The 27,589-nt window shown below is 43.8% G+C and overlaps 1 protein-coding gene across 4 annotated transcripts in view; it reads right to left on the bottom strand.

The window, feature by feature from the left end:
• The window catches only part of LOC104065539 (protocadherin alpha-C2-like), an 87,463-nt gene that overhangs the window by 11,899 nt on the left and 47,975 nt on the right, over window positions 1-27,589 (bottom strand). The window lies entirely within an intron of this gene.

Here is a 27,589-nt window from a genome sequence, read left to right as displayed (position 1 = left end):
TCTCAGCCCTAATCCCTTCACAGGATTTTCATTTAGGCAGGCACTGGCATTTTCTGTTCAGAAATACTGCAGAAAGCTCAGCCATGTTGTTAAGGTCCCTCAGCACAAGAAGGACATTGAGATGCTGGAGCACACCCAGAGAAAGGAACGGAGCTGGGGAAGGGTCTGGAGCCCAGGGGTTCTGGGAGTGGCTGAGGGACCTGGGGCTGTTTAGTCTGAAGAAGTGGAGGCTGAGGGGAGACCACATCGCTCTCTGCAGCTCCTGAAAGGAGGTTGTGGTGAGGTGGGTGCTGGTCTCTTCTCCAATAACAAGCGCCAGGATGAGAGGAAATGGCCTCAAGTTGTGTCATGAGAGGTTTAGATTTGATATTAGGGAAAATTTCTTTACTTAAAGAGTGGTGAAGCACTGGCAGACGCTGCCCAGGGCAGTGGTAGAGTCTCCATCCCTGGAGTGGTTCAAAAACTATGTGGCTGTGGCACTTGAGGACTTGGTGTAGTAGGCATGGTATTGTTGAGCTGATGAGTGGACTTGGTGGTCTTAGAGGTCTTTTCCAAGCTTAATGATTGTATGATTCTATGAAGATTGCACCATTTCCACCCTTTAAAATGCCACATTTTTGTCCTGACAGCAGTAACACCAGTATAGTTTCGGTCTTGAGTGATTCTCTGCTCCCCAGTACTGGTCTGTCAGTGCAATTTATAGCGCTGTCTTTTCAGATGCAGCATTTGCAAATTCACTCAACTGAAGGGTTGGCTTTCACCACCTTGTAAAACCATCCCAGCTGATATGTAAGCAGAACAAAGTCAAAATGCTGAGTGATGGGTACAAACAGTTTGAAATCGAGATGTCTTCTAAATTTGGGGCAAAATGCCTGTTTACCAAACATGCCATCACACAGCCAACAAATTAATATCCCAGCAGGTCTGGGCAAAGCCTGCAGTTTCTGTCTCACTGACATTTTCTCTTTTGGGGGGGCATGTGTTTTTTTCCCTGTCCCTGCATAGCCCCACAGCTCCAATCTGGTGTTTACTGGGAGCAGGTGGTGCTCACTTCCAATAATGTGAGCTGGCCATATATTCAGTGTCATGTACATCCTCTCTACCTCCTCTGCCTCTGCTTCTTTCTTAAAGAACCTTTGTCAGAAGAAGGCTAACTCTTGTTAGAACAGATGTGCCCCTGCTCAAGGGGAGAAGAGGAAAGCATTTCTGTGCATCTCTGCCTCCCTGCAGAGACATTTTGGACTGTGTGACATACTCAGCCAAGACAGCAGCTTGCTTTCATTCTGTTCCACTCCTCCCCACTCACAACTTTGTCCCTGTCTTTAAAAATTTGGTGCCTCACACACTCAGGAGATGATTTAGATAAAAGCTTTCAATCAAATCATATATTAAGTTTAAAGGAAATATTTTTCAATGCATTTTTTTCTTGAGACCAGAATGTGCCAACAAAAGCCACTGTGAAACAAGGAATCCCACAGCATTAATTGCAGACCCTTCTGTCCGCAGGTCAGAGGAGCAAAATACATTAATTAAATGAATTTATTTAAAACTGAGCTCAGGCAATAAGCAGGAAGCGAATTGCAGAGAAAGCTAGTCATTAAACTGATTTCCCCCTTCCCTGCCTCCTCCGCTGATGCTGTACTGACTGCAGATTCTGCCTCTGGCAGGCTTAATGAATATTCACTGCTATAAAGAGTCTGACATTCTGCACTGATTCCAAAACATCAAATGCGAACAGTGTGCACTGAAAAACCCTCTCTCTGTCATTTGGAGGAGCTCTGAGGACATTCTGGCTTCACTGATCATCCCTAAGCCTTTTTGGGATTAAAATGTCCATTTAATCTTTTTTTGAAACCCAGAAACAAAACGACAACCAAACCCACGACAAAGAAATCAAATCGAAATCCATCATCAGCATGAGAAAATGACAAATACTGAACTGAAAGACAGGGAAATGAGTCAGTCAGAACAGCGTTGATCCATTTTAACTATGAGTTTCCCAAACAATCCCTACCATCTCTATCGCCTATGTCAATTTGGAGTCTTAAAGAAATAAAATCAAATCATTTTCACTCTCTGCCCTCCATCTGCCTGACCTGTTCTGCACTAATGACTCTGAAACAGGAGGGAGGAACCAGATGAAAACTTGTCCCCACCAAGGAGCCTGTGGCTTTAATCCATTGCTTGGATTTAAAGTCAGTAACACGAAAAGGTGAAATTACAGCCCATGCATGTGGAAGACCTCTACCCCGCCCTGCTCCAGCATTAGGACACAAAGCAGGGGGTGGGTGCAGAGGTGACTCCCAGCACAGTCTAGAGTTTCAGTCCATGCTGGCATTTAAATTCAATTTAAATAGAGATTAGCAATCTCAGTGTAAGAAAACAATCTTACATGCTGTGTATTATTGTTTCAGCTACAAAACAGCTCTGCCAGCATATTCTGAGAGATGTGAAAGCAAAAATTGATTTGCTGCTATCCTCGCCTGCTGTGGGCAGAGCAGAATGTAGGCTCAATGCCTTCTCACAGCTGCTGAAGTAGCAAACAGAGCACGGGCTCTGCAGCCCCAAGCTCCTCTCACTGTTTTCACTGAAAGAGGTTTTTCCTCCCGCAAAACCATCAGCCTTCTCCGATAACATCCTTCTAATGCTGTACTTGTGCCCAGTCCTGCTCCCACCTAATTGCATTTCCTAGTGCTTGCTCAGCACAAGCTTTAACCTGTTCCTCACCAAACTCAGGGCTAATTCACTGCATTAGCCAGACAGCATGTGCACACATTCCAGATGCTCCATATCATCTTTCCAGCTCTCACTGGATGCTGAACTCTTAGGGACCCAGTGTATGAATGATTGTGTCACATGCAGAGGTTATTCAGGGGAGACCACTCCTGCAATATAAGGCAGATGGATTTTTATTTGGGCATTTCATTATGTCTGCAGGCCCGCAGGTATCATTTTTAACAGTTCGTAGATGGAAATAGGCAAAAAAAACCCCCAACCCAACAAACTCAAAACTAAGGCAATTTTAATCTTATATATTGTAAATATAGTGTGGGCAACTACAGCATCAGCCATTCTGCCCTTGTTTTAATGCAAACGGGAAGGTAAAGGACAGTGAATACTGCAGGAAAGCTGGACTGTGGATCACTGTGCCCCTCAGGACCTGGGAAGGGAAAGGAGAGAGGTGGCATGTGGGACAATGATTTCCCTGAGAACCTGCACCATCATACCCCCAGCTCCACTGGAGAAAAAGCATTTCTTTGCTTTCACATCAAACCAGGTGCTGTGTAGCCTCCTTAAATGCCTTAAAGTGAACCAGACAAAGCAGGAAAACAGCTACCCAGGCCTCTGCTGAGGGCTGATTTTAGAATTGCTAGGTGACACATCCCAAAAAATGTAGACTATAAGAATTGAGATGCCTGATTTGTGGATCAAATTTCTCCCTGGATGTGACCAGGATGGAGGTGGCATTCTAACTGCTTTCAGCCGGCTGTTGTTGTGTGTGGGCGCTGCCTCTGTTATAGGAAGACATGAAATATTGCAAAGAGAGCAGGAGTTATTGAAGAAGACAAAGCTCCAAAAGGCAGGAGCTGTGTTACAGAAAGCCAATTCTGGTTACTGTGTACTGTCAAATTTAAATAAAAAATAATTCAATTATTAAATACAAGCACTTTTATGTGAAAGAGAACAGTCTCACAGAACATCATAAATCTCACTGTGAAGGTGAAAAGGAGAAAGCATTTCCTGGCTGCTGCTGCTGCAGCCTTGCAATAGCATCCTGCTGGCAGCCACCCCCCGCCCTCCCCTCATTCACTGTTGAACTGAGGCCAAGAGCACAGACTCTGTTCTATCTATCCAGCCGCCTCCCGCCACTGGAGGCCACTCTGTGTCTATGGGGTGATCCCAGGATCAGCAGCTTGGACTCCTGTTCACAGTCCCCACAGCCACCTTCTGCCTCAGCCTGATCTTGAGGGCCGTATGTTGTTGATTCCCCAAGAATGAAAGTTTCAGGTCAGGGATTTCAGGCTACCTGAAGGTAAGACCAAAGGCAGGATTAGATGTTTTGCTAGCATTGGATCCCCTGGACAGGACTAGCATGTTCTTATTCATGTCCACCTTGGAAAGTGAACACCCCTACGAGAACTCGGTCCCTTCTGCTTACTCTGAACGAAACTGTTACCAAGTACCAGTCTCTGCAGCTGTGAAAACCTTCTGCTGGTAAATGTACCTTAGCTCAGTCCATATTCTGCAGGTGCAGAAAGAGGCAAGAGCCCAGCACGGATGTTAAAGCCCAGCACAGCTGCCAAAGCCCAATGCTGGCAGGCAAAAGAGAATTCCCACTTCTTATCCAAGCACCATTAATAGAAAACCAGTAACTATGGAAACTGGGAGCATCAATTTTAGGCTTTCAAAGCAGAATATAATTTTAACCAACTAATTGGATGTTTGAAGTGGTAGTGGAAGAAAAAGGGACACATCTGTTTCAGCATTTGGAAGTGTCTATTTTAAACATGAATGAATGTGTGAGCTCAACCACTTAGAAGGGATAACATAGTAACGAGATGATGGAGAAATGGTCTTAAATGATAATTTGTTTCTTTTTTCTTTGTCATCCATATGCAGTTTACAGGCTTCAACCATTCCTCTTGTACATGGCTCCCACCCCAACAGCCCAAACCATTGTAATGTCCTGGCCAGGTGACAGCAGTGTAAAGTTTTCTCTCGGATCTTCCTTTCAAAAACACACAGGACTTCAGAGAGCAGCAGGTGCAGCACCGTGGCTCTCAGGGACTGAAGGTGCTCTGAACCTCAGGGCTGCAACCTGTTTCCCTGGCTCCCTCTGGCTCTGATCACAAATAAAGAGACACTTTTATGGAATTTTATGGATGAAAGCCTTTTCCCTATCTGAACCATAAAGGGAAGAATCAGAACCCTCGAATGATTTGGGTTGGAAGGGACATTAAAACCCATCCAGTTCCACCATCCTGCCATGGGCAGGGATGCCTTCCACTGGATCAGGGTGCTCAAAGTCTCACTCAACCTGAAAGGGTTGGAAAGGTACAATTGTTGTTCAGTTTAGTTTGGTCTTGTCATCTTCAAGGTATTTCTTAATTTTAAAAGCAAACGACACCATACAGGTATAGAAAATATCTCAATTTAGACCTGCAAGATTCTTTTGCTGACTTGCTCTAACTGGCTTACCACTAAACCTCTGCTACTTCTCCTCCTCCCAAGGCCAGGCAACTAAATACCAACAATATCTGTTCGGACTCAGACCAACATAGCAACCTGTCCTAAGAGTAGTGCATTACTTTAACCCCTTGCACAGGAGGGGGCTGGAAAACTGAAGGCACCCCAGCCATCAAACCAGACTCTGGCAGTCACAGCCCTCACTCCCTTCCACTATATGTATGTCCCATTGGCAGCTTCCCATCACCTCCTGTTAGGATCACATCCTATTACTATTCTTTTTTCTGACACAGGATGAACAGAGCTAATAATGTTTCACATCAGTTATAAAGAAATATTAATTAAATGTGATGAGTAACTGCTAATACAATATGATAAGCCCTCTGGATAAGCACGCCACACAATTTCTCTTCTTTTTAGAATCCTTTAAACAGTCTCTGAGGAGAAAATGGAGGTGCAAGGATGCTGACCTTGCAAAGATTCCCCACATCCATTCTCCTACTGCAGAAACAGCTTTGCTCTTTCAAGTAGTGGCAAGGTTCGTACTTGGAGGACTTGGTTTTGAGTAAATCCTGGATTATGATTATTATGATATATTGATAACTACATATTGATTACAATATTATATTATTATGATCATTAAAGTAATTTGAGTCTTCAACGCTTTAAAGCAGATGATTTTGGTACTAGTGGAAAACAGACTGACTGCCCTAGAAGCCTGGACCTACTGTTTCGTGGTTCCAGGCCTTCTGTCTGTTCGTCCTTCCCTATACCTAAAGGAATCCTCTCTTAATTGAGGGGAGAGTACCTGCTTGAATCACACAATGAAAAGTTTGCATTAGGTTTTAAACAGATGCAGTTCTGCTGAATTTAATAGCCTGCATGCAGCTCTACTCTGGCTGGCTGTTGGAAACCAATTTAAATGTGTTTATGAACCTCCTAACTTGTTCAGTGCTTTATTCTACTTCATCACATAAACTGAAGCCCCCAACTACCAGGTGATATCCTGTAAGGCCATACAATGCTGAAACAAAATAAATTTAATGAAGAGATTACTTGAGGGGTGGTAATACACAATTATGGATTAATATAGTTAATTCAAGTAAAGATGAGATCAAAGTTGGCAGCTGCTTGCAATGGGTGGCAGCGCATCGCAACAGCCACTTTAACAAAGCTGCAGATGCCTCTGTGTCTGTCTCTAGAACTACACTTTCTCAACTATTCATTTCTTTAATATACCTGGAGGTTTAACACCTATACAAAAATTGCGTAGAGCCATCACTATTGATTTTTTATCATGGTAACCTTTTCAGCCCTCATAATCCCAGTCTAAGAGTTAGTAAAGACCTACGTTATATTTCAATTATTTTTGTTTGAATTTTAGAGCTCTGGTCATGCCTTAAGTCAAGATTTTTTCCCTCAATGGAACAACTGGAGAAATGGCTCAGGCTTGTCCTTCCACATAAAATGATGCTTTATACTATACTTGGGAGCTGCTCAGTTGCTAATGAACTCTCTTTCCAGAAAGGCATTGCTCACACAACTGTAATAGTATATCAGAAAGTTATTTATATATGCCTGCCATTTCACTGCTCTGAAGGAAATATTAAGCATGGAAGAACTGGCTTGAAATGAATATCAAATCTGAGAAATGAATTATTACATATAAAGTGTAATGGATGTAAATGGATGTCTGAGAGCAAAGTAAGAGAAACTAACTTCACTTCTACATTATTGCTTAATGGAGGCTGACTTACTTAGGAAAAAAAATCCTATCCTGATTACATTTTAGATAATTCACATTTCTTACAGCTGTGATTCTGCTGAATGAAAAAGCTGGGAGAATATCAAGGACAGACTGCATGAAGATTGATAGCCTAGTTATTTTCCTTCCAGGAAACGTGTCATGTGCCATGTAACTAGGACAAGCTGTCAAAGAACAGAGACATTTAAAAGATCTCGATGGTTATAAAGGCTAAAAGGTGATGTTATCTCTTCTTGATTCGTTCAATTCAAAAGGAATTTTAAACTACCCTCTGGTGGGATCTACAGGTAGAGTCATAGAATCGTGGAATGGTTTGGCTTGGAAGGGACCTTAAAGCTCATCTAGTTCCAACCCCCTGCCATGGGCAGGCACACCTCCCACAAATTTTAACACTGAATTAAACTTCAGACTTTATTTTTCCAGTTGTAATTGTGTGGATATATGTAATTGTGTGGATATTAGAGTATATGCTAATATGCGATTGGTTCATTAGTTTTCAACCACTGCGATTGTTAAGGAGGTGAGTAGCTCACTCCTTGAATATTACACATACACTGTCCAAGTCAGTGGACTTGGACCGACAGAGAGAGCAACAGGGACTAGCCTCGTGTATGTAAATCCATCATACAGACACCGTGCAAGGCACTTCTTCAGCAGAAAGGAAACGGGTGTCAGAGATGCATGCATCGATGCATTCTTTCCATAAATTGTAGCCTGGCCACAGCAATCCTTGCACAGAGGTGGGCAGACATAAAGTAGAGGTAATGTTCCTTTCAGAAACTGTAGGCCAAATCAGATGCTTGCACCTCAGGAACACTTTAAAGATAAATATGAGTCGGAAAAGTGAGATGAGATCTGCAATTCCATCAAAGCCATATGCAACCAGGGCCTCCTGCACCAGTCCTTGTGCTGTCCAGGATGGCCCAAGCCCCCTCCTACCTCAAGGAATACCTCATTTCAGATTCTTCTTTTACATCATCTTTCCTCAGTTACACAACTAGGTGAGGTAATGGAGAGAAGGGCTTGTTGCATTTTCAACTCTGTATCTGAAAAAGCTTAATGGGAATCATGTCCCAGTCCATTTTAATCCAAACAGACCACTCAAGTTCATAGAGTCCTAATGCATGGTGCAGCTCATGTGTGTCAGATAGATGATGATGAGGAGAGGCTTTTTATCAGGGAGTGCAGTGACAGTACAAGGGGGAATGGTTTTCAGCTGAAAGAGTGGAGATTTAGATGAGATCTTATGAAGAAATGTTCTGCTGTGAGGATGGGGAGGCACTGGCACAGGCTGCCCGGAGAAACTGTGGCTGCCCCATCCCTGAAGATGTTCAAGGCCAGGTTGATTGATTGGGGCTTTGAGCAACCTGATGCAGTGGGAGGTGTCCCTGCCCATGGCATAAAATCATGATTCTATGATCTTATGATAAACGCATACTCCTGCTATACCAGGGAACACTGCTCTCCCACGTGGGGAACCCCAGCACCAGGCAAACCAACTCACCCACTAGTTCTCCGTATCTCTCAGCTGTCTGCATTCGCAGCATGACTTGGCAGCAGCAGCAGCTCTTCCTTGCAAAGGTGTGAGACCACCACATGTCAGCAGGGGAGCACAAAGCCAAAAAAAGCTTTATGCTTTTCACATGACTGTGAAACCTGAAAATTCCATAAAGGGGGAGTTTTGCCAGCTATTTCAATATATTCCCTCACTGGAAAGGGAAAAATAGGCAACTTCTGCAGCAAAATGCCAGTTGCCTGGAGAGTAGATTCATTAATCTTGATATGCCTTGTCCCACTAAGCACTGGGTGTGAATGGCTGCAATCCTTACATTGCTTCATATTCTCCCTATGACCCACAGCTGCAGCACTGACATCAACTAAAATGTCTTCCCTTTACACCAGACTTGAAGAGGAAATGGCTTGGGGTACCCAGAGAAACACACAAGGAGAAAAAAGCTCTATTTTTATCTCTTCTGCTGACACATGGAATAGCACAGACTTCATTCAAGCATACACACAGCTGCTCAGTGGCTGGAATTTCTGCTGTGGCTTAGACTGGAAAAACTGCAGTCACAGCACATATACTGTGTACTGAGGAGAAAAGACAGCAAAAGGATGCTTTAAAATGCTGCGCTTGATCAAGTTTGCTCTGCTCACCAGAATGGGACACAATCCCGAATGTTACATTCCAAAACTTGTGTGCATATTTACTGAAACCAGCACTAACGTGCTCTTCCCATAAAAACACTCTAATCACGCATGCGGTGATTTTATAGCAGCCTTCCAGTACTGAAAGGGGCTCCAGGAAAGCTGGGGAGGGGCTCTTGATCAGGGAGAGCAGGGATGGGATGAGGAGAACGGTTTTAAGCTAGGGGAAGGGCTCTTAATCAGGGAGTGTAGGGACAGGTGTTTTGTGGTGTTCAGGAAGCACGGCCCCAACAGGTGCTCTATGGCTCAGGCGGATAGGGAGGAGCAGGGAAGGGCAGTCCCAAAGAAGACTCACAGCTTAGTTTCTAGGCTGAGAGAGTTGGAGTTGTTCAGCCTACAGAAGAGAAGGCTCCACGGAGACCTTAGAGCAGCTTCCAGTACTGAAAAGGGCTCCAGGAAAGTTGGGGAGGGTCTTTTGATCAGGGAGTGTAGGGACAGGATGAGGGGAAATGGTTTGAAGCTGAAAGGGGGGGATTGAGATGAGATCTTGGGAAGAAATATTTTCCTGTGAGGGTGGGGAGGCCCTGGCCCAGGTTGCCCAGAGAAGTGGTGGCTGCTCCATCCCTGGAGGTGTTCCAGACCAGGTTGCATGGGGCTTTGAGCACCCTGATCCAGCGGGAGGCATCCCTGCCCATGGCAGGAGCTTGGAACTGGATGGGTTTTAGAGTCCCTTTCAACCCAAACCATTCTCTGATGATTCTATGCAGCCCTTCGGCAAGCAGCTATTGGTAATTTTTGCATCAGCAATTATCCAGTTTGCATCTTTTGTGAAACAACCCAGTGAACAGGCAAACAGATTTGTGTCTCTGTGGATGAGCAAATCTGCCAGTTGCTATGAGCTGATACTTCAGCCTTCAGGAGGGGACAATAATGGGGAGAGAGAACAAATATGTCAGTAGCAAATACTGACATGAGCTGTAGAGCCTTGCCTATAGTATCTCAGAGAAACAAAGAGCAGAAATGAATGATTATACAATCACAGAATGGTTTGGTTGGATGGAACTTTTAAAGGTCAAATTACAATGGCTTTACTCTTTTTTTTGCCCAAAGTCACCTGTTTGGACCACCACACTTGCAACTGTACCCAAACCTGCACAGCTTTCTTAAGGAAAACCCCACTATTTTTTCACCATTATGAATAATGGGAATTAGTTCACACTTCTCCCAGGTATCCTTCCTGCTCCTGCCTCCAGCTTTGTTTTAATGCTTATATTCAGAAGCCAGAGGGAATCACCCATCTCCTGCCTCCTAATCCTCTACCATCACAAATCTACCTGCAGGTTTTCCACTGTTCCCCAGGTAATTCTGCTTTGTGCTCAGCACAAAAGCTGCCTTAAGAAAGAAAACTGCTGAGCCAGTGGTGCTGGCATAGTCTAACACACATAGAATGGAACCAAGCTTGTTCTCTTTTGGCTGTTGTATTTTAATCACAATTAAATAATGAAAGAGCATAAACTGCAGCCTGAATTTTCTCGTGTAGCTTTTCCTACCCATGTGGGAGTTTTGTGTCTTGCTTTGGTGCTGTGGGACCACGTCATGCCCTCTCATCCTGCTCATTCTCAAAACATTTGTCGTTTCACTTAAACATCAGCAGTGCTGTGATTATGTGAGAATCTCACGTTTTGCAGGGGTGAAATAGTTACCTTTGCCTATAAAGGCACCAGAAAGCAACAGGAATTCATTCTTTGTTTTAGAAAAGAATAATAATATTTAAAATTATCTCTACTTGAGAATTAAGTTTTGAGTGTTCATGACTGGCAGCATAGGACTGACCCAAACTAATTTTGGTCACCAGCAGGTCCAGGGAGGTTATTCTCCCTCTGTACTTGGCACTGGTGAGACTGCACCTCGAATACTGTGTTCAGTTCTGGACCTCTCACCACAAGAAGGATGTTGAGGCTCTGGAGCATGTCCAGAGAAGAGCAACAAAGCTGGTGAAGGGACTGGAGAACAAGTCTTATGAGGAGACCTTATTGCTCTCTACAACTGCCTGAAAGGAGGTTGTGGAGAGGAGGGAGCTGGCCTCTTCTCCCAAGTGACAGGGGACACGACAAGAGGGAATGGCCTGAAGCTCCGCCAGGGGAGGTTCAGGTTGGATATCAGAAAAAAATTCTTCACAGAAAGAGTCATTGGACACTGGAACAGCTGCCCAGGGAGGTGGTCGAGTCGCCTTCCCTGGAGGTGTTTAAGGAACGGGTGGATGAAGTGCTTAGGGACATGTTTTAGGGAGTGTTAGGAATGGTTGGACTCGATGATCCAGTGGGTCCTTTCCAACCTTGTGATTCTGTGATTCTGTAATTTTATGGTCTGTTTATTCACCCTATTCTCTGCACCATCACGCATTTAATAGCAGGTGCTCTCCTTTACCCAGGCATCTGGGACAAACAGAACACACTGTGCAAACGTTACTGCTGCAGAGAACGTAACTGCCTTCATAAATTTAATTCCAGTCAATGGAGAGGTTGTGTCTGAAACTCACAGAACTGAGTAATCAATAATCACGGTCTGCAAGATAGAAAAATATCTTCCGATGGCTTCCTTCAAAGCTGTGCACTGTTTACTGGATTCTTTTTTGGTATTCCAGTGTTAAGCTCCTTCCCTAAAGGCGGTAGGGGCCAACATTGTGATCCTGCATAACTGTATCTGGCACTTGACCTGAATATGTTTCTCCCAATTAGGCAGTGACATTCTCATCTGGAAACTCTGTTTGTACACTGTCAAACCGTTGTCTCAGTGTAAAGGTGTACCCCAGCTGTTCTGAAAACCCAGATGATTTATTGCTACAATGTCCTATCTGTAGCTCAAAAATTGTAGTGATTGATGTGATTTGGAAGCTTTCACTTTCAGGCTCCAGCATTTGCTGCACCTTCCACATGCAGCTTGTGTGTAATGAACTGATGGGTCTCTGTCAAGTGCTGGGAGGGACAAACTGCAAATAACAATTACATCTTTTTCCCTAATGGCCAACCTTAGCAGAGAAATAAAAGAATGATTAACACATAAATAACAAATAGACAGTGGCTGCTAGCCTTAACTCTTCCAGGCCCTGTCCAGCCCCTCTCCTCTGCAGTAAATAGGAGACCTCACAGCCAGGTGCATCCATTCACCCCCTTTCACAAATACTATGTTTATCTCAGCAAACTGATATTCTTCATACTTTGATCTGTGTTCTATATTTTTCATATTTACCGTCAGAATCACAGTCTCAGAGCACATGTCTGGGAATCATCATAGAATGGTTTGGGTTGGAAGAGACCCCTTGGCCCATTCAGTTCCAACCTCCTGCCATGGGCAGGGACACCTTCCACTAGATCCGGCTGCTCAAAGCCCTGTCCAGCCTTGAACACCTCCAGGGATGGGGCAGCCACCACTGCTCTGGGCAACCTGGGCCAGGGCCTTACCACCCTCACAGCAAAATATTTCTTCCTAAAATCTCATCTCAATCTCTCCTCTTTCAGCTGAAAACCATTCCCTCTCATCCAATCGCTGCACTCCCTGATCAAGAGCCCTTCCCCAGCTTTCCTGTAGGCAACTTCATGCTGGATTCTCTTTTCATTTCACCTTACTCTTAGAAACATATCCTTAGAGGTCATGGGAAGGGCAGAAAGAACCCATGATAAGTTCTCCCTCCTCTCTCATGACGGCGCTTAAGAAACACCACAACTACATGCAGGGCTTAGTCTGCCTGCTATGACGAATTCTATCCAAGCAATAGTGTCTCAGGGCTAGTGGGTTTCTTTTCAGCAGCCTGCAATTGCCCACCAGCCATTAAACAGTTCTATTAATACAACAAAAGCATTTGGTCACGTTCTCCAATACGGTATTGCTGCTTATCAGTACTGCGGAGGATATTGCAGCTGGCAGTGTAATCCATCTGAAATAGAATTGGTCATTGATCAAATAGACCAGTTGCACATATGGCAGCTGAATGCCTCGCAGCTCTTTCTGATGAGTGTATCTACTGAGAATGTCTGGATCTGCCACAATCATCCCACAGGTCTCATCTTCACTCATCATCAGGGGGGTTGTGTACCTCCTTATCTTTAGATTGGATGGCCACAGTATTCAGACCAGGAGTAAATCTCTTCCCCTACAGAGGGTCAATGCTTGTCTTTCTCAGCAGAGGGCAAAGGTTACAGTCTTAACTGAGAATACAGAAGTCATAGAATCATCATAAAACTATGGAATGGTTTGTGTTGGAAAGGACTTTAAAACCCATCCAGTTCCAAACCCCTGCCATTGGCAGGGACATCTCCCACTGGATCAGGTCACTTCAAGCCCCATCCAGCCTGGCCTTGAACACCTTCAGGGATGGAACAGCCACAGCTTCTCTGGGCAACCTAGGCCAGGGCCTCCCCACCCCCACAGTAACAAATTTCTTACCAATATCTCCTCTCAATCTCCCCTCTTTCAGCTGAAAACCGTTCCCCCTCGTCCTTTCGCTGCACTCCCTGATAAAAAGTCCCTTCCCAGCTTTCCTGGAGCCCCTCTCAGTACTGGAAAGCTGTTCTAAGGTCTCCCTAGAGCCTTTTCTTCTCCAGGATGATCAAATGCTTCATTATTCTTCGACATAACATCTCTTTCATTGTTTGTGTTTTGCTTACTCAGATAATGAAAGCCCTTATCTTCCTTTTCCATCCATCATCTGTTACGATCAACTCCACGCCAAGATCAGTTCTTGTTTCCTCCTTCTGCCACCCTGTTTTCACGAAGTTGATTATCTACAAGCGCAACAGACCTTTGTTCTGAAGATGCAGTTCCACGCTTCCTGTCTGGGGTAGCTCTACTCATCTTTCTGCCAGTATTAGTTCTCACCAGCAGCTAATTAAGCTGAAAATTAAGGCTACACCAGCTCAGCTTCCTGAACCCTTGGACTCCATAGTCAGAGGAGAGGCAACACTGATTGGAGAGGACTGGAAGGTATGGCAAGAACTAAAAGAAAAAGCAGAACCAAAACCCCCGGGCTTAGACTGGTATAAGCTGATACGAACTACACCAAGCCCATCTATTTAGCCCTCATAGCCTCTCTGAAATGCAGGCAAGCTGTTCCCTCCAAGCCTCACTATCTTCCCTGCCAGCTGCCTCCTTGTTTCTTGTATACAAGCTGCATAAAAGCAGGGACGCACACCATTGTCCTAAAGTTGAAAACTAACTCATATTTTAACTAAATTACTTGCAGTAAGCCTGCAACACAGGTAGGACTACAGACATGGGGAGAGAGATCAGGTTCCTAGTGCTGCTTCCAAACTGCTTTGTGCAGTCTCTGTCCACCCTCCACAACCTTGCTTAACCATCACGAAAAAAAAAAAGAGAGGAATAGCGGTAAAAATCTGTCATGGTCATGACATCGCTGTGCTTTACAAAGCAGAGATTTTTATTCCCATTTCCTAGCAACTCTGCAGGCCAACTTGGCAGCGATTTTGTACTGAGCACTGGTTAACATAGGGCTGCTGCCGTTCTTCTCGAAGATACTTTAGACACTTTAACTGCCTCTTTCTCTCCTTCAATGCACAATGGGAGCACTTGGAAGTTTAGTACAAAGCAGGAAGAAACATCTGCACTTTACTTTTACCTATATTCCATCCTCTGATGCTATTTTACTCATAGAATCATGGAATGGTTTGGGTTGGAAGGGACTTTAAAACTCATCCAGTTTCAGCCTCTCCTCCCATGTGCAGGGACACCTCCCACCAGATCAGGGGCTCAAAGCCCCATCCAATCTAGCCTTGAACACCTCCAGGGATGGGGAAGCCACCGCTGCTCTGGGCAACCTGGGCCAGGGCCTCCAGACCCTCACAGGAAAACATTTCTTCCTAAGATCTCACTTCTATCTCCTCTCTTGCAGCTGAAAACCATCCCCCCTTGTCCCATCCCTGCAACCCCTGATCCAGAGCCCCTCCCCATCAGGGACTTCACATGAAAGAAGTGTGAAGCGTTCTTAAACTAAGTATTTAATTCTAACTAATGAAGGGAAATGAATAAATGGAAAGCAGAACCTGCAGATTAAAATTAAGTTATCCTCAAAGATCTCCAGTGAAGCCTGACCTCATGTCATAGCTATGAAAGGCCGAGATGCAGTTCCTACAATGCCTATTACCATCACTTGCCACCTGGAAATGGTAAAAAGGGAAAGCCCAAGAGAGAATAAGGAGGTTAATTGTACACCTTGATGAGATTTAAAGTTTTTAAATTATATTTTACATATAATTTAAAGATTCTTAAAAAATGCACCAAGAAATAAACACCCATAGGATCTGTATTCACAGTAGGGAATACACTTCCCACTGAGAACAGCCACAAAGCTGGCAGAAATGCTCCAAGCTTCCCACCATGCTGCTATGTCTCAGGAAAGATCAGGAACTGACCTGCACGGATTTAGTCTTCATGACCCACTGGCCTCTCTGCTAGGGCTGCCAATCAGTTTCAGCTGTGACAATGTTTTCTCTAATGTGGCAAATTGCCAGCAGAGAACTGGATTAGGATCACCAAATTATTTTGTCTGTTGGCCCAGAAGTAAATAGTTCTTTTTCCATTAAAAGGTCTTCTAGGTAGGTTTAGCTGCACTTTAAAAGTCTGTATCCTGAGCTGGATTTACTGTGTGGAGCAACGTAAATGCACTTTGTTCTGTCTCCAAACTTCACTGTTGGAAATAGCTTTACGATACAACTGCCCCTGTGCTCTTTACAGGGTTAAAGGCAGGGATCCAGAGTGGACCACACGTGTGTGGTCTGTGTGAAACTCAGCAACCCTTCTTGCCCCACTGCAAATAAGCTTATTTAAAAGCAAAAAGTGATGTTCATTGTGTGCTTTATTTCTCCCAACTGCAGTGAAGTCTGGGAACAACTGAAGCAGATAATCTGACAGTAATGTTATTCATTTATTTTAATTCTTCTGTTTCCAGCTATGTGTTAGAGACTCCACTACCTACTTACTCAGCATAAATTTGCAGCAAGATAGTAATCTACCAAGAACAGGTAATTTTTGCTACAATGAGATGACATTATGCATGATACCAGAGAGGACAAATCCCTTGGAAACCTAACAACTAGTGTGATGCCAGGACACCCCTCCTCTTCCCACACTCCCACTGATGCTCTGCATCTGCCACAGTTGCAGGTTCCTTCTCTGGGCCAGCTTATCCTCTGCACGTGACTGAATACATTTGACTCCAGGCATTCGGAAAGGACACTGCTTGCTGTTACGGTCTGTCTGCTGATACTGTCTGAGACAATGGGAGCAGTCTGAAACAGCACGAGGAACAATGAAGACAAAGTGTTCAGTTACTGTAGTTATTAACTATAACCACTTCACCACCACTCTAGGCATGCAAGTTGATTTCCCATCAAAATGACAGTCTCTTGCCCCTGGAAGAGTACAGAATCCTGGATAAGTAATGCAGCACAAAACAGTGAAAAACTGAGGGCAGGAGGGAAGAGAATGTAATTTGCAGCTGCAGATCCTGAGATGTATTTAGTGTTCAATGTTCTGTGGTAATAGTTTGCATTTTGTGTCCTAAAAGCAGTGTTGGAAGGTTTGCAGGTGGTGTTTGAAGGAAACCTAGCAGAGAGATTATTCATCCTGCATTTTTCAGGATTATGACAGTGTTTTTAATACAGGTTTTGCCATTTTTTGTTCACTGCCTTTGTTCAAAACTCCTCTGATTTTACTGAGTGTTACAACATTCTGCTCTTCCTTTAAGCTCAGCTATAATATTCAAGTGATTAAGTGCAACAGAAATATCAGAAAACTGAATCAAGAGAACTAAAGAAGGTCCAGGATTTTCCTGATTGTTTTTGAGCTGAGTCTGTGGTTTCTCCATTTCCAAGTGCCTCGCAATGTATTAAAAATCTGAATGTGAAAACCCTGCTGAAATTATTTCAAGACCAGGGTTTGCTCCTTGGAAATAACTAGGTTTCAACATTTGAATAACCCTGCTAGAATAAGCAATCCATAGGACCGGGCACTTGGCCAAGGAGCGCTGTGATTACAGGATAAGAAGGTATAACCTAAGGCAAAATCCCTCACCAGCTCTTCTAACCACAGGGACAAACGTGCGGAGCAGGAAGGACAGAGGACCTCTCTTGCCATTAATTGTCTAAGTGACCCTAAGGAGATTAGCTGCACAATTAGGTATTTAATCGGGGCCACTCCCGGCCGGGCAGCAGCCTGTCTTGTGTGTGCTTCACTGTCACTGAGATCTGACCTTTACAGGGAGGCTGAAGTCCTTACACACTCTCTCAAATCCCACCCCACTCTATGCAACAGGACAGCACTCACACACACTCTGAGGGAGGCTGTGAATCCATCAGCACAGGGTTTGCTCGCCAGTCGACAAATCCTACTCGATCTTTCAACAGCTCCTTTTCTTCACAGTCAAGAACAAAGCCACGGGAGGCAGGCATGAGACAGAACTGGGCCACTGACAGCAACAAATGAAGCACTTGCTCTGTTCCTAGTAACAAACTCAATCAAATTATAAGCAATTTAATTTCATCCCGTTCTAACCACTACCAATGAATTCAGTTCCAGCTCCAGCCTCCTCGACAATGTTTGGTGTGTGTTGAACTGCTGCTGTAAAGCATTCTGCTCTGGTAAACTCTCAGTGTCTGAGCCCAGCACTGGATGCTGAGCTGGGGTGCACAGGCTCTGCACAAGTTCTCACAGGCTGCTCCAAGTCTCTGAATCTGTCCTATCTACCTGGGCAAGTAGAAGTAGTATACTATTTTTCCCCAGCATAAACACATAGAAACAATTTCCATAGGACCACAAAGGGTTTGTGGGAGTTTTTTTCTTCCTAATCTACTCATTCATTTTACCAGCAGTGTCTGCACGCTAGGAGGGGTTGCTTTTAGGGATGGGTAACTGTAATTATACAAGACAAGAGCAGAGAAGCCGCACTCAGATTTATTCCCTCCACAGCCAGAGCCTTGATTTTCTGAGAATTAAATCCCCATAACGAAGCAGATGCCTTTGCATGCTGCTATTACTGTTTTACATCTCTCACTACACCTTCTGAGTGCACACAAGCAATGAGTTCAGAGTTTAGTGTTCCAAGTAAATCCAGTCTCTCTAGGTCAATGTTACATAAATGGTCAGGATGTGTGCTGGGAAAATATGGCCATTATTGCAGTATGGCTTTCCCTGCTTCATGCAGCCCAGTTCAACTCTGGCAGTCACACCAAAGTAAGGCTATGGCAAAGAGATCAGGGAGATGCAAAAGGGAAACATAATGGCCAAGGGGAATGCGAAGCCTCTGTAAAAGCAGGCCTTGCAAGCTGCTAAAGGTCTGACATGGCAAGCAAAGGGTCAGTAAGCACTTCAGTAAAATGTGAAGCCTGAAACAATAATTTTGTGGTGTTCAGGGAGCGCTGCCCCAACAGGTGCTCTATGGCTCAGGCGGATAGGGAGGAGCAGGGAAGGGCAGTCCCAAAGAAGGCTCCCAGCTTTGTTTCTAGGCTGAGAGAGTTGGAGTTGTTCAGCCTACAGAAGAGAAGGCTCCACGGAGACCTTAGAGCAGCTTCCAGTACTGAAAAGGGCTCCCGGAAAGTTGGGGAGGGTCTTTTGATCAGGGAGTGTAGGGACAGGATGAGGGGAAATGGTTTGAAGCTGAAAGGGATGAAATCTTGGGAAGAAATATTTTCCTGTGAGGGTGGGGAGGCCCTGGCCCAGGCTGCCCAGAGAAGTGGTGGCTGCTCCATCCCTAGAGGTGTTCCAGACCAGGTTGCATGGGGCTTTGAGCAACCTGACCCAGTGGAATCAGTCCCTGCCCGTGGCAGTGGAGTTGGAACTAGAAGGTCCCTTCCAACCCAAACCATTCCACAATGCTGTGATTCTCTGCTCACCCCTGCTGTAGCAGGAGCACCTGAGGCCGGGTGGGTGCTGACCCAGCATCACCACAGGGCACTCTGTGGTAAGAATAATTCTAATTATCTCTGCATCTTGGGTTTTGCCTTTTTAAAACAGGATAACGATCATGTCCTTCCCCTTGTGCTCCCAGACTTTGTCTGCCCTGTCCGTGTAAGCGGTAAGTTCCTTAAGGCAAGGCTTGTCTCTTGCTATTTGTGTGGGCTTTGTGTAGTGCCATCTGAACTGAGAGGCACTGCCACACTACAACATCAGTAACAGATGCTGAAGCAGTGCCTGGGTACAAAAATAAACACATGAAAAATACATCCATGACCCTTGTGTACAGCAAAGTGCTGCACCCAAGCAGACTTCCATTAGGAGAAGATGGAACATCACAGAGCAGTCTGTCCTCCCTCACCTTCCCTTCTCTTTCCATCACTGGTGATACAAATATATTCCAGATCAAAATTTCTAAGAATTAGTTAAATCCTACCTGATTTTATCTATCTATTTACTACCAGATAGGGAATGGCACATTGCAAGAGATAACGGTTGAAATTCCTCTAGGATTGTGAAAGTGATAGGCTGTTTGACCATTAAGTTTGGTGTATTTCCTTTTAAGACAATCTAAAAAGAATAAAATTAAACCCACAGCAGGAGAGAAAGAGAAAAAAAAATGAAACCCAAAGCACAGACACAAAAGAAAGGCACAACAGGGAGAAAATAAAGCAGCTGTAGCCTCATGTGGAAACAATTTGATTACCATCAATTCCCCAGAGTACTGACTGGATAAATACTTGTTTAGCTTATAAGTTCTGACAAGATCACAACCCAAGGTAGTACAGCTGCAAGCAAATGCTTTTTCTATTTATTTATTGAAACCTCTGAGAAAATAATAGAGATGGGAATAAAAAAAATCCATGTCTTGTGCCTAGCTGCGGAATATTCCCAGGAGGCATGCAAGACACACTCACTGGGACTGTCAGCAAGATCACAAAGCAGCACATGCCTGGAGCAATGCATAAGTGGAAAAGTTGGTTAGATTTTAAAATAGGACTGTAACTACAAAATAATTTCTGACCAGACATCTTGGAATCAATCAAATCATCCAGCAAATCAAGAAGTGTTGTCCCCCGCTTTTTGCTCAGTTACAGCATCACTTGGTGTATACCTAAACCCAAGACCTAAAGATGGTGAGATAATCAGGGCTGGAGTTTGATTCAACAGTTAATGGACTCTTGGCCATTACAGACATAAGAAAGTTAACTACAATCAAAATAAGGTACATTTAGAATCACAGAATCATCAAATGGTTTGAGTTGGAAAGGACCTTAAACTCATCCAGTTCCACCCCTGCCATGGGCAGGGACACCTCCCACTGGATCAGGGGCTCCAAGCCCCATCCAACCTGGCCTGGAACACCTCCAGGGATGGGGCAGCCACCACTGCTCTGGGCAACCTGGGCCAGGGCCTCCCCACCCAGACCACACAACTCTGAAGCTTCCAGCACTGACCTTTTTCAACTTCTGATGAATCCTTTTTTCCCTTACACTGACTCTTCAAGCACTAAGGTATCACACGCTATTAAATCTCTCATCCACGTCACCTCATTTCCTAGGTACACTCCATGGAAAAATAATGAACCCCACAATAAAGATCCCAAATGCTACTCCAAGTCAGCCAGAGGTTTTTTTTGAGCCAAAAAAAAAAAAGTTTTTTGAGGAAAATAATAAAATAACAGAAAGTAAATTTAACAGTAGCCAACCCGCGACTGCAGTTTCTGTATAATCTATAGCACAATCGGCTGAACACAATCCATATTAACCTGTTCATTTACTTGGTCTTGGCTGCAAATACTTAAAACCCAAACTGCTGGTTTGACTACAGTTTGCATGTGGTGAAGCAGCTGAGTTCCTGGTCAGAACAGTCATCAGCTTTAAAAAAGTAATCATCAGTACATCCAGCTGCAGCTGTTGTAAAAGGATTTACATTTTTTGACATGTTCTGTAGAAAAATCTTTCTAATTTCAAACTGCTTTTCTTCAGCCCAAGAAACATCTGAAATTTTTAGCCTTCTCCATCTTCCATCAGGCTGTCAGAAATAAGAAGCATTTATCGTGGAAAGTTCTTAGTTCAGTGTGAAATACTGAAAAAGTGAAGTGTGGCCAAGCCAGCGATTGACCTTTAAGCTTTCCTGGAATTACACTACAGGGGGCAGACACAGTGGACAGATGAGCTGGAAGAGTCCAGAGTCATTAGATGAAAGGAATAAACAAGTTTTGAAGAGAAACAAGGAATAGAGAGGTGCAAACCAGACAGGTAACAAGAAAGAGGTGAAAATGGGCAAAAAAAAGAAGTGGAAGGCTGAAGTATACAGGGAGTATCCTGTGAATAAAGTGTGCTGGGAGTAGAGGCAACACTGAGGACTGTGCACCACGCTAAAGGTCTCAGCAGTTAAGTGGAACTAACTTGAGAATTCAATGACCAAGATCAAAACATGGGCTAAAAGAAAACAATTCACCCTTATGTGGTCCTGGCAGATAATTTCTATTTCAGCGTAGAGCCATTGCTCTGCAAGTCTGGCATGCTTGATTTCCTTTTCCAGACTCTACTGAACTGCAGGGATACTGCAGCTTTAAATAATGATTTTAATATGCTTTATGGGAATGATTTTTTCTATGATTATAAGAGGCTGTGAATCAAATTTCTATGATACTTTACTCTGTAGGCTTAGTAACTAGTTAAACTGCTTACAACACTCATTCGGGGGGTTTATTATATCACTGATTTGAAGACGAATTTTCATGACAAACATGAATAACTTGGATTTTAAGTATTTTCTCTTTTAAAAACATTATCTATATTATCAGTGATTCTTAGACCACTTCAATATGGTTCTTAGAGCTGGTATTTGATATACAGGTATTTCTGCATTTGAAAGTTTGAATTATGAAATTTCATGGAAAATTGGTTACTAATTTAAATAAGCACAGAGGATACAGATGTGCACAGCTGCATTTCTGAGCTCCTTCCATTTTACACAGCTGCAGCATTCTGCAACAAATCAAGATCGCAGTTTTATATCGTGGGTTTCTCATCAGTTGTGAGCTTTAGCAATTCATTGATTAAAGCTGTAAAAGCTAAGCCAGAGCAGCATTCTGTGCTGTTATTTGTACATTAACCTTTAACAGTCTCAAAGCCACAGCACTTGTCCTCTGCACACTCTCTGCAGTGACTGCTGGAGGAGTCTTGATTGGCCCCTGTTTCTGTAGACAAGGAAGGGTCATTTGAAGAAGGGGAATAGAAACTCACCGGCATTTAAGAAGAAACTGTTCTCCATTTACAACTATGGTGTACAACTACGGTGTAAAGCTATATCGTATGAAATGTGTTGTGCCTGAGGTCTTTCAGAACTCAGTTACTTTCTTAGGCTCTTTCTCTTTAAGTATTTTAGAATAATGCTTCAGAAGCCAAGAACCTGGTGACAGTATTGTGGTCCCCTGTGAGCATTTATGGAGCATTAGGCCTGAGGAATTTCAAGAGCAGTGTCTGTTGCAACAGTGAGTCAAACAAATATAAATCCTTCATTTCCTTCTGTGCTGATCTTAAATGGATTCAAAGATGCAGAGAGATCAAATGATTATTCTGTGAAAAGAACAGTGAACTTCAGTGTGGCTTTCTGCACCCCTCAGCACAACCTATTCCCCAGTCTCGGTTTGCCAATCTTCTTTCCAGTGACCTATGCTCAGCAATCACTTAAGAGTCTGTGCTGCGCCATTCCCAGTGCTATCTGCCTCCTGTCGACCTCCTAGCATCCTGTTCCAATTGTTTCCCTCTACCAGATCCTCTGTGCTCACCTTCCTGCTCCAAGATGTTCACCAGTGTCCCCCCTCACGTCCTTAGATGTCTCTCCTCAGATCTCTCCTGCTTACAATGATGCCCCATCTCATCTGGGCCCTTCTCACACTGTTCCCTTGGAACAAAATGTCCCTTTCTAACAGAATGTTCTTACTCAAGTAGGATTTACTTGCTTGACATACAAATTAGCCTGTGAGATACAGAAACATGAATACCACAACTTACACTAGACAATTACAATAATTTCTTCTCCTGCCAAATAATTCCTGGACATTTATATTAAAATCCATGCACGCATCCCCTTTCTGTTTCTCCACAGCTTTCCCAATTATTTTGTTCACAGCACTCTACCCCAAACCACCTGTACAAAACTTACTAGGAACACTGACTTTACCTTTGAGATAATTTTCTTATTTGCAATATTTGCAGTCACTTCCCATTTAATTTTCAGTATTCATCACTTATTATTCTACAGCCCACAACCCACCAATGGACCTTCTGTGTTCTAGCTGACTGCAGCAGGAACCATCCCCTGAGAGCAACATAAATCTATTCCAGAGCAACTGCAGTTCCCAGCATAGAATCACTGAATCGTTTGAGTTGGAAGGGACCTTAGAAATCATCCAGGTCCAACTGCCATGGTTATTTGGTTATAATACTCATGGTTTCTTGGTTATAACATTCCCCTGCCTTTTGAAGCAGCTATGAAACCCACAGCTAACCTGTCTCTCCTGTTTATTTCTCTTAAGGAATAGCAGCCAATATTCCTACTGCTGTTTCCTTGGCCAGTTCAAGGGATAAACATATGCACAACAAATGTCAAGCATGGAGGACTGCCCGTGGTGAGGTTAGGAGATATTCACACAATGATATTCCTTTTTTAATAGGAGTGCTTTAAAATACAAGGCTAAGACCTCTCTTCCCTGGCTGATTACCTGGGAAAAGAAAAACAAAAATCACATTTGTACTTAGAAGAGTGTTACCACTGCAAAATCAGAAACATAAAATTAGCATATTTCAGGATTGTACTGGCCTTAATTGAGTCCCTTGCACATATTTGTAAGGGTAGACACTAAAATTCTAGATTCCTTGAAGTCAGTGGGATATTTGCCATGGACTTTAGAGATGCCAATGTTTCATCCATGGTCATCATCTACGTGCCTCCAGACTTCAGATGCAGAATTTTTCATGAGAGAGTTCTCTGAATGGAAGACTTTTTACCCCTTCCTATATGCAGTGTGAGGTCCAGTGCCTTATTTACTGCACACACATAAAGCCTGCATTGAATAAAGGATTGCAAATTCCTCGTGGATGTTTTTCATCACAAAACTGTATCATCCTCCTGAGTCCTATACACGCATGCATCCTTGGACTGTTCTGTGTAGCACTTGAGGCTGTTTTGCAGACTGGAACTAGTAGCACAGAGAAATACACACAGATTTGTCTCAGGCCCACTAATTCTATGCTCTGAATTATGCACAGGTCTGATTTATTCAGAAATCTTCAGTGCTTATACTTAAAGTTCCTGTTTATCTTCACTTGTGTTGCAAGCTCCCACCATTTCTTCAAACCAAGCTCTAGTTATTCTGAGTTAGGCATCCAAGAACTAAAGTTCACTCGGATTAGTGGTTGCCTATAGATGTAAGTCTGATATAATTGCCAGACCCGTCGAAGGACACCGAGTAGAAACCAGAAATCTGCCCGCATTTCCTGGACTCACCATACAGCACATGAGGGACAAAGGAGATGCCCCAGAGCGCTAAACCCAATGCTGTCCTCCACCCAGAGGGAGTCCAGCCCTTCTTGTCTCACCTCACTTGGAAGTATCCTGATTAGAAACCTACAAACTGTTGGACTGGTGCACAACAGGGCTACAGGAAAGCTGGAGAGGGGCTCTTGGTCAGGGAGTGCAGGGATAGGATGAGGGGGAATTGTTTTAAGCTGAAAGAGAGGAGGCTGAGATGAGATACTCGGAAGAAATGTCCTGTGAAGGTGTGGAGGCCCTGGCCCAGGTTGCCCAGAGAAGTGGTGGCTGCCCCATTTGTGGAGGACGTGTCCAAGGTGAGGTTGGATGGGGCTATGAGCAACCTTATCGATTGGGAGGTGTCCCTGCACACAGCAGGGCATGGAACTGAATGGGTTTTGAGGTCCCTTCCAACACAAACCATTCCATGATTCTACAATAAGAAAACGCATAGACAATTAAAAAATGCAAATCAAGACTCACTGGCCTCTACATGGGTGAAATATGCAATAAAGGCAATAGCAGTATTGGCACTCAAGTGAGGACCAGGTTTTACTCAAGCAACATGTATTTGCTGAAACACCATGTGATGTTTGAGTACAGCTATGCACTAGGAATTAAGGATTTACTGATTTAACACTTGACTTGTTCATCCTTCTTAAAGCATTCCTATGACATCATCGGTGAATGCTCTCATTCATTAACTCTGTGCGTCTGTCTCTGTGAGATATCTTACCCGAGGCTTTTGTGGACCTTTAAATTAAATGAATGGTTTGGTGACAAATTCATTGGGATTAACCAATTGACTAAAACAACTGCATGGAACACATGTGCACAGAACAGGCTTGGAAATGGTTTCTAGTAATCAGAAGTGGAGACCTGCAGCTGCCACAGTAATGCTGATGATAACAGAGATAACAAATAGCTTATCTAGGAGTTCATCTGGACCGAGAAGCACTCTATTCATACACAAATTATATGTCAGGAGCAAATGCTTTTGTTGGCTCCTTTGACTGCCACTGACAACAATGAGCTGAATCTCTTCTGAAAAGCATCAGTCATGCATGTTAACCTGATGGAAAATGTTACAGGTCCTAAATCTAAGCCAGAAAAAGAAAGAAGCTTTGAAAGAGATATTTGGGGGAAACCACAGATAGGATTCTAAACCAGTGCTAGTAAATTGTTGAAAATGTGATGCTGTGAAAATTAACACAATCATTAATTTTAACAGATTTCTCTATGAGTCACATTTACTATTCAGGATCAGGGATATCTGCAGCTTTTGATTACAAAGAGTGGAGAAGAATATTACCTGAAATCCACTAAGAAAGGACTAATTAATGTTATGTCAGGTTTACCAATCTGTTGGGAGCGGACAAAGACAAAACAAATCAGTTTTCATTGTGCAGAAAAAAATATTCATTTACAAGGAACCTGATTCAGAGAAATTGGTTTAGAGGACAGCTGTAACTGTTGTGGATATTCCATACTGCAATTTGAAAGGTCATATTTTCCTTTATGGCAGAAAAATTTCCTCTCACTGAAGATATTTCTTACAATTTGTTTAAATATATTAGCTAGAAATTTTTATCTAGAGGGAAGGGATTTAAGATGAAAGAGAGGAGATTTATATGAGATCTTAGGAGGAAATGTTTTCCTGTGAGGGTGGGGAGGCCCTGGCTCAAGTTACCAGGAGAAGCTGTGGCTGCCCCATCCCTGGAGGTGTTCAAGGCCAGGTTGGACATTTCTGGGGCTTTGACCAGCCTGATCCAGTAGGAGGTGTCCCTGCCCATGGCAGAGCTTGGAACTGGATAGGCATTGAGGTCCCTTCCAACCCAACCCATTCCATGATTCTGTGATTCTATGAAATAAAAAACACAGTGAAACAATAATCTGCAGTGCTCAGTAAAAGGGCCAGACTAAAGAACCTTGGCACTTGGACTGTCACCTTTCCAGCTGCCCAGTTCCACAGGGCCTCCTGCCAGCTCCTCCCACTATGCCTTACAGTTTTCTCCACCCTACATAGCCATCAACATACAGAGCAGCTTGTGTGACAGGGACACTTTCATTGCACAAATGCCTCGTTCCATGGTCATGGAGGGGAAGAGCAATAAGAGCCAAGGGTTAGTACTACTCCTCAAAGAGATGTTCTGGTTTCCAAAGTGACCCTGAAACACTAAGACCCAAAAAGAGTAGCAGGGAGGAGTCCAGATAGTGGACCAGGGCTCTGGGACCCAAGTGCCAATGGACCTCAGAAGATAGGACCATCCTACAGCTTCGTGTTTATGTTTAGGCACTTTGAAATCTGCATTATCAGCAAGAAAATGTCTGGGTGAACATTTGCATCCATAGTGAACTCTGTCTAAGGTGATACACTGAAGGCTCAGTCAAGGATGATTAGTGCAGCTGAAAGCCTGAGGGGACCCTTGGTAAAGGTTGGAGTGTCCTTCAGGTGACATTTTCAAATGCAAGCTCAACAGTTACGCACCCTTCCTAGCATGTGCAAGCTGTGTCTTCCTGCAAAGCCTGCAACAGAAGGAAAAGCACACAGAAACCAGGTAATTATAGCCTAGGGGCCTGTTATATTGATTTCCAAATCTCTTTCTACAGACAATCCTTCTGCAACACCAATGTAGGTTTTGCTGGGCAGCACTGATTCATGGATATGTTGTAACTGTTATTGCAAATACTGAAATTTCTCCTCAGCCCTTTACCCAGGTAAAATTCCCATTTAAGCCAAGGGCAAGTTTTGACCTAAGAAGTATTAAATAAAGCAGCTCTTTCATCTTTTCTGCTGGAGACCCCACTTGTTGGCCTTTGACCTGCCTCTGTGATATAACCATCTCTCCTCATTTGAATTTCTGGGGGACTCGGTGCTCACAGAGCTGTCACACAGGGCTCACAACCCTATACAGGGCATCCGCTAAGTTGACAGCTTCATTTGGACACGGCTGCAAACGCTGATCGCACTAGTGACTGACT

Source organism: Cuculus canorus, chromosome 14 (assembly GCF_017976375.1).
Source record: "Cuculus canorus isolate bCucCan1 chromosome 14, bCucCan1.pri, whole genome shotgun sequence".
In the NCBI taxonomy this organism is placed as follows: Eukaryota; Metazoa; Chordata; class Aves; order Cuculiformes; family Cuculidae; genus Cuculus; species Cuculus canorus.
Note: the sequence above shows the minus strand (reverse complement) of the source record. Positions and strands in the feature narration are given on the sequence as shown.